We start from the raw sequence: 13247 nt of genomic DNA on the forward strand, positions 1-13247 counted from the left end.
AAATGAAGGGTGGTTCGGGGCGCCTGGTTGGCTCACTCGGTACAGCATGTGACTCATGATCTTGGGATTGTGAGTTCGAGCCCCACATTGAGCATAGAGCCTACTTTAAAAAATGAAAAACATAAAAAGAAGGGTGGTTCTGGCTCAACCCAGGGGCATCTTGCCTACATCACATCATAGGACCCTAGAGCTAGTCTTGTCCAGCTTGCTCGCACACTTTCTAAAGGAGGATACCGAGGCCCTGAGAGCACAGGTGGCTTGCACAGGGATGGGACTCAGGTCACATAGGAACGGGAAGTAGGGGCAGTATAAGGGAAGCTTCCATTTCCTTCTGAATCCTTGTAGAGGCATGAAGCAGAGTCTGTGTGTGCCCCAGGAGAAGGTGGGCACCCAGTTAGCCACACTTGTGCTCCTCAGCCTAGGACTCTGGTCTGTCTGTCCTGGACACAGGTCTACCCTGGCCCAGGGCTGGTCCACAGGCTCATTAGAGATAAGGCTCAGGCTTTAGGGTCAAGGCCCCACCCAGGAGGCAGCAAGTCGGGCAGTGGAACTAAGTCAATACACGTGTTAAAATTTCTGGACCAGAGCAAGATGGGATGTTTTCTTCAGAGAATGCAGACTAGCAGGCATCTGAGTGTCTCCATGGCCAAACTGCTGGCCTTAAAAATAGGGTAATCTGGGTTGTAATATCAGCAAGCGCCTTGTCCTCACAAGAATCAGAGACTGGGCAGATAACCTGGCAGAATGGAAAGAGTTGAACAGTTTGGCTACTTACTGGCTGTATTTAGTCTCCTAGAGCCTCACTGTGCCCGATCTGTAAAATGGGCATAAAGATAAATGCAAAGATTGAGATCATAAAATTAATTAGCAAATAGATACTCAGTCAACCTAGACTTCTTTTTCTTCCCCCCAAAGAGAATTTACTAGGGGACCCCAATACATGTGCCAGGCACCTCAGGAAGTAGTCCCCCCCCCAACCCCCACCTCCCACCATGAACTCATGGTGGAGCTGGCAGGGGCATGGGAAGTTAAACCACACATCACCACCCTTTGTCCAGCCTTCTCTCCCACCCTAGCAAGGTTTACCCACTCTAGTCTGCACTGGCACATAACCAGGGTGGCTTTTAGGTTCTGGACTCTGTGCATGACCAAGGACACAAGGACAACTGGGAGTCACTGTTCTCCACATTTGAGCCTCACTTGGCTAAATTTGACCCCATCACCACAAAAATCAAAAGAGGCTTGCAAATTAACAATGAAACAAGAGCAGATCACTCAACCTGGGAATCCCAAGCACCTTGGAACTCAAACAATGCTAAAGACATTATCTGGTAACCAGACTCTAAAACTTCTTTTTTTTGTTTTTTTGGTTTGTTTGTGTGTGTGTGTGTGTGTGTGTGTGTGTGTGTGTGTGTGTGTGTTTTTAAACCAGACTCACATTTTTCCTCTCCCTTCAGTCTCCCGCAGCAGGAATGCTCAGTTTGTCCCAGATGGAGTAAAATAAAACATTTCTTTAGCAAGCGCCCGCCCTCTCCCACCCCTCCTTTCGGGAAGTGGGAAGACACAGTTAGGCAAGCGGGTGTGCCCCAAAGAGGAGAGGGAGGAGAGGGCACCCCGAGGAGGCGGCCCTGGGCCAGCTGAGCCACTCTGACTTCTATAGGGGAACTGGGCGCTGGCGGTCAGACCTTGGAATGCTACTTGCCTAACAGCACCTTGCTTGGTAGCTTGGGGCCCTCCCCCCACATGGGAATCAGAGAGGGGCCCAGCTTGGGGGGGGGGGGGGGGGTTGCTGCTGAGCCTGCCGCATCCAAGTGGACCTAGAATTGAGGTGGGTACTGGGGAGGCTAACAACAGCTATGCAGTGCAGAAAATTCTGCCAGGGGATTGCAGTGTCCAGATCCTTGGTCTCAATCAAGCTCTAACTACTGTTATCTGTCCCTGCTGCTGTCTGACCCGTGAGTGCCTGCTATGTACTCAGTGCTTTATTGTTATTATTATTAGTTTTTAGAAAGAGAGAGGGAATCCCTAGCAGGCTCCACGCTCAGCGCAGAGCCGGCTGCAGGGCTCAATCCAATGACCCCGGGATCATGACCTGAGCCGAAATCAAGAGTTCCATACACAACCTGCTGAGCCACCCAGGCCCCCTGTACTCAGTGCTACTGCCACTACTATAGGAGGTGGTTCTGTCCTCAGGCCTACTACCATCATAATTATGCATAATTATGCTTAATGGACAGAGAAGTGTCCGGGAGGCTCAGAGGAGGTGACTTGTCCAGGGTCACACTGCCAGTTCAGTAGCAGAAGCAGGATTCTAGCCCAGGCTGGTCTAGCTTCAAAGCTGATGTTAGACCTACAATACCTCACCCTTCTCTTTTTCTTTTTTCTTTTTTTTTTTAATTTTAATTTTAATTTTTGAGAGAGAGAGAGACAGAGTGTGAGCGGGAGAGGGGCAGAGAGAGGGAGTCACAGAATCTGAAGCAGGCTTCAGGCTCTGAGCTGTCAGCACAGAGTTGGATCATCTCCTGGTCCTGAGTTCAAGCCCCACATTGGGAGTAGAGTTTACTTTTAAAAAATAAATAGGGGCACCTGGGTGGCTCAGTCGGTTAAGTGTCAGACTCTTGATTTAGGTTCAGGTCATGATCTCGAGGTTCCTGGGTTCGAGCCCCACATCGGACTCTGTGCTGAAATTGCACAGCCTGCTTGGGATTCTCTCTCTCCCTCTCTCTCTCTCTCTCTGCCCCTCCCCGGATTGCTCTCTATCGATAAATAAATAAATAAACATTAAAAAACTGTTAAAAATTAATTAATTAAATTTATTTAAAAAAAAAAATCCAACCAGCTTGAATTTCACTGAGGTCCACTGATGGGGTTAGAGAAGCAGTTGAAAGCTTGGTTCTACCCCTTTCCATCTAGGTCATGCTGGGCAACCACACTTCACTGAGCAGTGCTTAGAAACCTCCACTTGTCCACCGTCCTCGGACAACTGCTCACCCTGCAGACTCAGCTGAAATATCTGTCCCCTGAAATGTGCAGCAATCCCTGCCTCCCTCCTCTGTGGTCCCTAGTACTCTGAGCGTCAAGGCCTCTGGATTATCTGGGTGCACAGCTTCCATGGGAAAACTTTTCAACCATACCCCACTAGCAAAGGTGGAATTGTATCCACAGGTGATTGAGTTGCCCCTGGCCCGCTTCCCAACAATTGTGCCCTGCCAAAGCCCAGCTAGGCATAGTCTTCCCAGAGCATTCCCATTTTCTACATTTTTTAGGTAAAATTGACAGTGAAATGCACAAATCATAATCATATAGCTCAATGAGTTTTGGCATATGCAAACACCCAAGTAAACCAACATCCTACCAAGATATAAAGCACTTCCACCCCCGTAGAGAGTTCCCTTGCCACCACTTTTTATCATCTACTCCATGTGTGCCTCTCCCAACACACCGTTGGCTCTTCCAGCCCAGGAGCTATGTCAGGTTATCCTTGTGAACTAAAGTGTCCAAGGGCAAGCCATCTTAAGATGGGCCACTTTGCCACAAGGATTATATTGAGTTAAAAAGCAAGAGGAACCTGGACGGGTCACTCGGTTAAGCATCTGGCTCTTGATTCTGGCTCAGGTTATGATCTCATGGTTTGGGAGTTTAAGCCTTGCATTGGGCTCTACACTGACAGTGCAATACTTGCTTGGGGTTCTCTCTCTCTCTCTCTCTGCCCCTCTCCTCCTCTAAATAATCATTTTAAAAAAAGCAATCAAAACCTAGCAGATTCAGGAAAACCTCTTTACTCCCTTTCCCTGCCAGATGCCTAAAAAGAATTTAGATAGAGGGCCTGCTCCAGAAAGACAGCTATCACTATGAATAACTACATTATACTATGAACTAGATATAGTAGATAGGAAGGAACCTAACAAGGCCTGTTTGAGCAAAGTCCTGTATATCCCATTGTTTCTGAGTGGCCTAGAAAACATTTACCAAACGTTTACTCTTTTTCATCATCCTGTGAGTTGCATTCTTTCCCTTTGAAGCCCCAGAGCCCTATCACCTTCTCCTTAATTCAGAATGACATATATATATCTCATTTTGCCTGTCTCTGGAATTTCCATGTCTGTGTGGGTTCCCCATATGTACGCTACGAAATATGATTTTCTCTTGTTAATCTGTCTCATGTCAATTTGATTTTTAGTCCCACTAGAAGGATCTTGAAGGGGACAAGAAATACTTGCTCCCCCACAGACCCTGGCACCCTGTAACACATCTAGCAGGTAACAGACACTCAAAAAAATTATTATTATTATTATTATTTTTACTAAATGTATTAACAGATTAGAGAGCAAAATTCCCACATTCTTGAATGGCCCCAAGGTACTGTCACCTTGGGAAAGTCACTTAAGCCTTCTGAGCCAAGATTCCTCGACTGTGAAGGGAAGACAATAACCCAGCCATCCTACCTTAGGGGATTGTGGGTATCCAGTAAGATGACCCATGGGAGGTTCTTTGAAAAGAATAAAGGCCTAGACACATGCAAGCTGCTGTTACCATTATTATTAATAAACTCCTACTTCCAGGACAAACATCTGGCTGAAGGAAACCAGGAGCGAGGCATCCAACACTGACTTCCGGGTTTGGCTACTTGGGCTCCGGCCAATGTCTGGAGCCACCCAAGCTGCCCAGCTCTCTGCTTCTGTGTTCATGGACCCAGGCTTATGGATTGATTTCCAGGGCTAAGAATTTCCTGAAATTGCAAAGGATTCTCCCTAATTGAGTTCCCAACCTGGCTTCTAACTACCCTGCCATATGGTCCTCTCCTAGTCTGTTTCCCATCTGTAAAATGCAGGCACCAGACAAGGAGTCCCTTCTGAGCCCTCTGACTCCAATCCAGAGGCACAGCTCAGGCTGAGATGTTGCATTTCCTCAGCCTGGGAAGCTGGCAGAGATCTGTTGCAACACTTAAAATTCCAACAATCAAAATTCCCCCAAAAATTCCTTTGAAGGCATTGACTCAGGATGGGTCTAGCCTTTAAATTTGATCTGTAATAAATTTTTCTAGATCATTTCAACCAGCTCTGAGGAACGGCCAGGGGTCTGGGCTACCATATTTTCTTTTTCTTTTTTTTCTTTAAGTTTTCTTATTTACTTTGAGAGAGACAGAGCGTATGCCTGTGCACACAAGCAGGAGGAGGGGCAGAGAGAGAGGTGAGAGTGCAAGCAAGCTCTGTACTCAGCACAGAGCCCGATGTGGGGCTCAGTCCCACGAGTAGTAAGATCATGACCTGAACTGAAATCAAGAGTCAAATGCTTAAGTGACTTAGCCACCCAGGTGTCCCATGAACTGCCATATTATCTTTTAAAAGTTATTTTTTAATTTTTTAATATTTATTTATTTTTGAGAGAGAGACAGAGCATGAGTGCGGAAGAGGCAGAGGGAGACACAGAATCTGAAGCAGGCTCCAGACTCTGAGCTGTCAGCACAGAGCCCCACGTGGGGCTCGAACTCACAAACCACGAGATCATGACCTGAGCCAATGTCAGATTGCTTAACCAACTGAGCCACCCAGGGACCCCATGCCATATTTTCTGAATAAAGCTGTTGAGTGCTCAGAGACATTCTGGGCAGTGACATGCTGGAATTCCTTGGTGACCTCTTGGAAAGTGGGACTGTCCAGTACAGCATGAATGAGTGGGTCAGGAGGAGATCCGGTGGAGCACTGTGGTGGCAAGGAGGGCACCAGGCAACTGGGGCAGGAAGGGAAGGAAGGAAGGAAGGAAGGAAGGAAGGAAGGAAGGAAGAAAGAAAGGGAGAAAGGAAGGAAGGAAGGAAGAAAGAAAGAAGAGAAAGAGAAAGATTTATTTCAAAATAATAATAGACTCACAAGAACTTGCAAAAAACACTATGGAGTTCGGATACATGCTACAACCTGGATAAACTTTAAAAAATTTAAAACATCATGCTAAGTGAAAGAATCCCATCACAAAAAACGATGTATTATATGATTTCATGAAATGTCCAGAATAAACAAATCTGTGGAAATAAATAGTAGATTAATGGTTGCCTAGGGCTGGAGGGGATAAGGTGGTTTAGGGGGTGCCTGCTAATAGGTACAGGCTACTTTTTGGGGTGATGAAAATGTTCTGAAATTAAATTGTGGTGATAGTTGCACAAGTCTGTGAATATACTAAAAAACGTTGAATTCTACACTCAATAAAGCAGTCAACAAACACCCAAAGGGCTTTGTAACCTTTGAGCGGTAAGGCCATCCTTGACCCGTTTGCACCCCACTTTAAAAATATAGTATAGACAGGGGTGCCTGGGTGGCTCAGTCGGTTAAGCGCTGACTTCGGCTCAGGTCATGATCTCGCGGTCTGTGAGTTTGGGCCCGTGTCAGGCTCTGTGCTGACTGCTCAGAGCCTGGAGCCTGCTTCGGATTCTGTGTCTCCCTCTCTCTCTGCCCCTCCCCCACTCATGCTTGTCTCTCTCTCTCTCTCTCTCTCTCTGTCAAAAATAAATAAACATTAAAAAAAATATATATATATATATATAGTATAGACAGGTCCCATGTGTCTACCACCCAGCTTCTCCTGATGGAGACATCTTACATAATTATAGTAAGTGTACCACCTTCCCCTTTAAAATGAAACTCCTGAAGGCCCAAAGCCTTTTCTCCAGTGTCTCAGGTTCAAATTCTCATGATAGTAACTCCTCACCCATGCCCTGAACTTTATACTTTGCAAAACACTCCCACCCCCAGATGGTAACTATATTTAGTGATAGCTATATACTTAATGGTAATAAACATTTCCTAATATATATAATTGTCAGTTGTACACCTGAGACTAATATAATTGTCTAATACAATTGACTAATAATTGTATGTCACTATACTTCAAAAAAAAAAACCTCCAAAAAACCGACCTCCAAACCCCATTTATGTGAACTGCAAAGTGTGAAACATGGTTAGCCAATTTCTTGGTTTTCTTCTTCACAAGAAACCTCATCCCTCCCTGAGTTCCTTCCCTCTGTAAGGCTGCCAAATTTGGCAAATAAGAATTTTACCTGTCAACCCTATGAGGCAGTCAGCTCTAACATTTGCTCAGCCAGTGCCGGAGGATCTGTTCTTCATTTTGAGAGAGTTCGCAGACTCTTTCAAGAACTGAAAGGGTCCTTGGACCTCCCCTTGCCCAGCGTGGTCCACAGGCCTGGGCTGGGTCTCCCAGGCCGAGTCCTCACTCTGGCCTTTCCTTTCCCAAGTTTACACTCAGCCTGGCTCTGCCTGACACCAGGGCTGACTGCAGCCAGAAGCTTCAGCTCTTGGTGCCTCAGTTTGCCCATCTAGAGGCTGGTCTTGCAGGGGCCGCTGAGGCCATGGAAAGGGCCACAGGGATCCCGGTCGGAGCTGCGAGTCCCGCGCCAGGACTACTGTCCAGATCCAGGACAATGAAAAATTAGGATGGCAACACGCCAGACTCGGCTGGGGTGGGACACGCCACCCCCGGCCCCATCCAGGCCGGAACCCCAGTCCGAACTACAAGTTCCGGTAGGAGTGGGCCACGGGGCGGGGCCTCGGGAGCTGTGGTCTGCGACTTCAGTGCCAATCCCCAGGCGAGTGAGCCCTCAGGCATGAGTCACGAGGACCGGGACAGCACATTAGACCTCTGGACGCACAGACTCCAGCACTCGCAGGCCGTGCCAGCCCGCCCCCCGCGAACTACAAATCCCAGCAGGCAGTGGGCTGCGGGGCGGGGCCTCGGAGACCAGGACGCTCAGGACCGGAAGAGAGTGACCGGCGTGATGGGATCTTCCATCGTTGGATGGGGGCTGCCCCGGTACGGAGGAGAGGATCTTCTCTCCCGCCAGCCCAGCTCCCCGCCGCCCCTGCACACACTGCTCGACCACGGCGTCGCGGGTCCGAGCCCTCCTCCGCTAACCGGAGCCCGGACCCGCCTTCCCCGCGAGCCTGGGCTGCTACGGAAAGGGAATATGTGTTGGCCCCTCGGCGGTAGGGGGATGCAGAGTTCGCCTCCCTGACCTCTCCTCCATCTCCTAGAACGAACTCCCTTTCCCAGGAGGGAAGAGCAGCCCGGACCCTGAGACGGGACTAAGCCTTTTAGGGTCCTTGTACGGGCTGCAAGTCTCTTGGAGAAGCTCCGGGAAGGCCTGGGTTCTCCCGGTCCTGGATGTATGTCCGGATGTTCGGGGCCTGGTTTCGGACCACTGTCAGTGCCTGCGCCCAGGCATTAGCTTTACATGGCAGAGTTTGATAAGGCTGAGGGGGCTGCCAGGAAGTTATAAGCAGGGCAGTCTCATTCAGTAGGTTTCTCTCAAAATGGTCTGCTTACGGCTCGGGGTCAAGGGCCAGACTCTTGTCCTAACTTCCTGGTTATCCAAGGATCGTCTGAGGCATTACAGAAGAGACTTACCCAATCCCTTCAGTACAAGTCAGGAACTCAGTCCAGTCTGCTCAGTACGATGAGCTCACTTCATCCACCCTCCAGAGCCAAGGCAGTGTCTCTCCAGAGGCCTCTTCTCAGCTGATTTCTGGCTCCCAAGTGGGGATTCAGGTTACACCTGTATCGGGAGCAGTGACACCACAGTGGCCAGCAACACATTGGACTTTCTGTCTCCAGCCCTATTTTCAGCTTATACACTTTCTGATCTGATCATGTACTGCTGTGTCCCTGATCATCAAGGTTGATAGGAAAATATCTAAGGTATAGCCACAACCCTGTAATATCAGTGAGATTTTATTCTTCTGTAGTTAGGTCGAACGAGCTGTTTCCTAGAAACGTTTCATTTAATCTTGGGATAGTTAGAAACCACTCCAGAAAGGATATTCAAAGTAGATTGCCCAGGTTCCCTTGGTAACAGGAGTGGGGGTCATATTAATTAGTCAAGTGGTCTCTAAGCATGCCCATTTCTGTCTGGGAAATTCTCAAAGGCTCGGTTTTCCAAGTCTTTTTGTTAAGACAACAAGTCGTTTGTTACATAGCCCCTCTGCCCCTAGAGACGAGAGATAGATACCATGGAAACTTGGAGACAACCTTGCCCCAGTCCCTGGACTCTTTAATAAGACTCTCCTGTGATAGCGAACTTCTGCATTCCTGGGCTGAGCACTGGACTCTGGAGTCAGAGCCTGTGTCACTTGCCTGCCATATACCAAAAGCCATTTTATGCCTATCCCTGTTTCCTGAAGATCCAGCCTACAGGGCGCAGGTAAAGTCACAGGGCAGTGTCAATTAGGTCATCACAGGGAATGTGGCTAAGGGTAAGGTGCAACAAAAGTTGGATTCTTTCCCCTTCAGAGCCATGGGAGCGACTCAGGAACATACCTATTCTGTACATGAAAGTACCTGCACCTACTGCTTATACATCCTGATGCAACTGCAAGATTCCCATGTGCCCATATTCTTGGCACATGAATGTTTTAAATAAAAGTTTGTTAAAACCGTCATTTAAAGCACAGAGGGGCACCTGGTCGGCTTAGTCAGTACAGCATGTAGCTCTTGGTCTCGGGGTTGTAAGTTCAAGCCCCAGGTTGGGTGTGCAGATTACTTAAAAATAAAATCTTAAAAAAAAAATAATAAAATCATAAACAAAACTCATTGTCTTAATAACACCTTCTATCTTGTTTGCACATGTTTTTAAAGTCTTCCGTTTGTGTAGAGCGTCACAGATTTCTGCAAGGTCCTGGCATCAACAGCAGGTGGTAATTAACCTGGGTTGGTGGTCCTGCAGGCCACGCCCCTTCATCTGTCTGCCCATCCTCAGGATAAGGACAGGCAGCCACGCTTCTCTTCACCACCAGGGGCCGCCCTTTCCCGTAGAACGTCTGCGGACCTGTAGCGGACCGGGCCGGGGTGAGGGGATCGAGGGCTCTAGTCCCGCGTGTAAGATTGGATGTCCCTGGCCCAAGGCCCAGCATCCACCTCTGCTTGAGTCTCAATTTTTCCGTTGGTAAAGGTGGGGAGGGTGACCTCAGGGCCCTCCACACCCATCAAGGAAGGATGTGGGGATGGAGACACATCCGCTAGCGGCAGTGCCTGGTCTCTCCGAAGGGGGAGTAAAAGGCCAGGCCGGTTTTCCGTAATCTCTGTGTTCACCAGTCCTAGGAGAAAGAAACAAGGAAGCAGCGGGAGTAGCAGATATCTGGCTCACTGGCTCTGAGCTGAAGAGGGAAACCTAGGCAGGGCCATATTACATCTGTCCAGGGAGATAGGGGGTGGAGGAATGAGGGGGTAGAGTGCAGAGAGGGAGGGGAGAGGAGTAGATGCCCTCCCCCCACCCCCCACACAGGAAGGTAAATAGAGGAAAAGAACCAGTAGGGTAAGGGCACAGTCAGTCACGGATACCCAGAGAAGAGTCCTTGGTAATCCATCTGTATTTAGGGAAGAGAGTTGTTTGCAGGGAAACAGGAAAAGGGTCTCCGGACACTGTGCTTAATGGAGGCCTAGTGGTTGGTGTCCAATGGGCAGTAAAGGAGCAAGCTATGGCTTTAGGAAGAGAGAGACCAAAGATGTTTGCAGAGAGGCAGACTTTTTCTTTTTTTTAAATTCTTACTTACATGTCCCTCTCTCCTTATAAAATGCAGGCTCCAGAGGTCAGGGATTTTTTTTCTGCCATTCTGTGCAGTCTTTCCAGTGTCCAGGCTAATGCCCAGCACATAGTAGGTGCTCACAGAGAGGCAGGCTTTGAGTGAGATTTGAGTATGTAGCTCAAATATTTGTTGAGAGCCTGTTATGTGCCAAGCTGTGGGCTGGGCACTTGGAATTTGGCTGTGAACTGAACGGATACAGTCGCTACCCATTTACAGGGCTTCCAGTCGAGTGGGAGTCCCTAGTGTAGCTCTGAAATAAACCTCTAGATCTAATTATGGGGGGAGCCGCAAGAGAGGGTGTATTGTAAGGGAGAGACAGACTGCCCTGGTCTGGGACCCCTGCTGAGGGTCACATAAGCTGTGGCCTGAAGGAAAAGGGAGGAAAGGGGACAGAGTGTTCCAGCAAAAGAATAGCAAGTGTGCAGCCTCTAGAAAAGGCTAGAAAGGGATGAAAGAAGCCATGTAACATTATAAGCATTTGCAGCCACCCTGCCCCCTACCCCCACCTTATCCAGGCTTCCCAAACCCTGGGACACTGCCTGGGCTCTCTATCCAGGTGCTTCTTTGTAGAATCTGGGCAGTGGGCTAATGGATCAAGTTTTAAAATAGCTGAAGAAGTTATGGTGATCTTCATAATCAGGCCCAGGTGGAGGGGAGAGGGCTGGGGTCTGGCGAAGGCGTGTGTGCTTCCACCATCTGTGAAGAGAGCATTGCCAGTTGCAGAGCTGAGCTGAGGAAAGCGGTGCCGGGTGGGGGTGGGGTAAGAGTTTTTGAACTATTACATACACAGAGCAGAGTCCTTTTTTCCTTTTTACTGTCTGTTGCTATACATTAAGCGTGCTTTCCCTCTTTGTTATATTCTCTAAGGACTGAATAAAGATCTAAATTTCTTCCAACTGGAATTTCCTGAAGTCAGCAGGGTGCAGAATGGGCCCTCCCCCCACCTGCATCCTGTATTCACCTCAAAGAGAAGTTGAGTGTGAGTCCATGGGGAAAATGGAGGGGCTAGGGCAGGAGAAGCAGGTAGGGGCCTGATCTTACAAGGCGACAGAGACATTTGGTCTTTATTCAAGGAGCCATGGTGTGTCCCTTATGGGTTTTAGGCAGAGCTGGGACATGACCAAATCTGCTATGAGCAAAGGCTCAGGGACAGGGAAGGGCAGGGTGTGTGGGATGGAGGCAGGTGGAAGGTGGTACCGGCTAGTGCTCTTTACCCTGGAGACCTAGAAAGCTGGCATCAACTGTCAGGCCCCACCCTAACCCTTGGAAAATCTGAAGGAAAATAGTGTTCCGGCCTCCAGAAAAATACAGAGACATGCTACACACCAAGCTTTGTATCACTTTCAGGGAGATAGAGGGAGGGTCCCTGAGATTAACTTTAACCCAACCACACAGTTCAATTGGACTCAGGCTCCACCTGCTCAGGTAAAAATATCTTGAGAATTCCTTCTCCCTGACTCCTCACAGGACCTTGTTTATAACTTCCAGGTCTCCCCTCCCCAGCCCTGCAGTTCAGGCTTGTCCCATGCCACTGACTTGGCCCTAGCCTCATGTTCAGAAACTTCTACGATCTATCCCACCCTTTCCACTTGCCTCTATGGATTCCTGTTCCCCTGGGAGAAGAATTCCTGTATTATCAACACCCTCTGGGTTTTTTTTTCCCCACCTTTCCCAGTACTTTCCTGGCTAAGGAAAAGCTGGCTGTGGGTAGCGCTGCACCCTGACAACCTCCCCTGGGCCACCTCCAGGGCCCTGCTTCTCCCTAATGCATCCTTCCCCCCGTGCTTCCTCACATTTGAAATCCAGGTTATCTCCTTCTCCTTCCCTTGCTTCTTTCTTCTTCTGTTGTTGCCGTTGTTGTTTACATTTGTATTGACTGATTTTTTTAATTGTAAAAATAATTAATATTTGTCATAAACACAGTCTCAAGAGGATAGAAATATAAAGCTATGACACTTCTTTCTACCCGGTCTGACCTTTGTAGGAGACACCCACTATGCCTGGCCTCAGAGTTGGAGCTTCTGTGGTCTCAACTCTGGAGTTCTTAACTGAAAGTAAGACAAACCCACCCTAGCTAGTTTAGGCGGAAAAACAATTTATTAAAGATATTCTGTAGCTCACAGCATCTCCTGGAGGACCAGAAAAACAGCCAGAAACAATGGTTCAAAAGTCAAGGCCAAGTTGGCCTGGTGGAGGCACCTCTGGGCATAGACAAAACTATTGCCAATACCACTCACCTGGGCCCTGGTGGTCCCAAGGGGGTCTCAACCTCCTCAGCCTCCAGAAGTAGGGTACAGAGGTCATCCCCTCCCCAGGGCGGCTTCCTCTTGGTGCCTGCTTCAGACACAAAGTCTAACACGGGGGCATGTGACTGGCCGAATGCCTGCATCCCAGCTGCAAAGGAGGCTGGGAAGACGTCGCTGGGCTCCTGTGGATGGAATCAGGATTTATAAGGTGGAGAATGCCCCAAATGCAGGACATGCTCACTGGCCAGAAAGAATGGCTCAGGTCCCCTTCTATTCTCTAGGAGTCCAGCTGCCCCCATCTCCTGCTCCGCATGCTCACCCCTGAGAACTCTGGCCACAGCCGGCTCGCCTTCCCCCCGCCCTCCTCCTTCTCACAGTGCTTCCCACTTTGCTACACCGGGGATCCCGGTTAGAC

Source organism: Panthera leo, chromosome A3 (assembly GCF_018350215.1).
Source record: "Panthera leo isolate Ple1 chromosome A3, P.leo_Ple1_pat1.1, whole genome shotgun sequence".
Lineage (NCBI taxonomy): Eukaryota > Metazoa > Chordata > Mammalia > Carnivora > Felidae > Panthera > Panthera leo.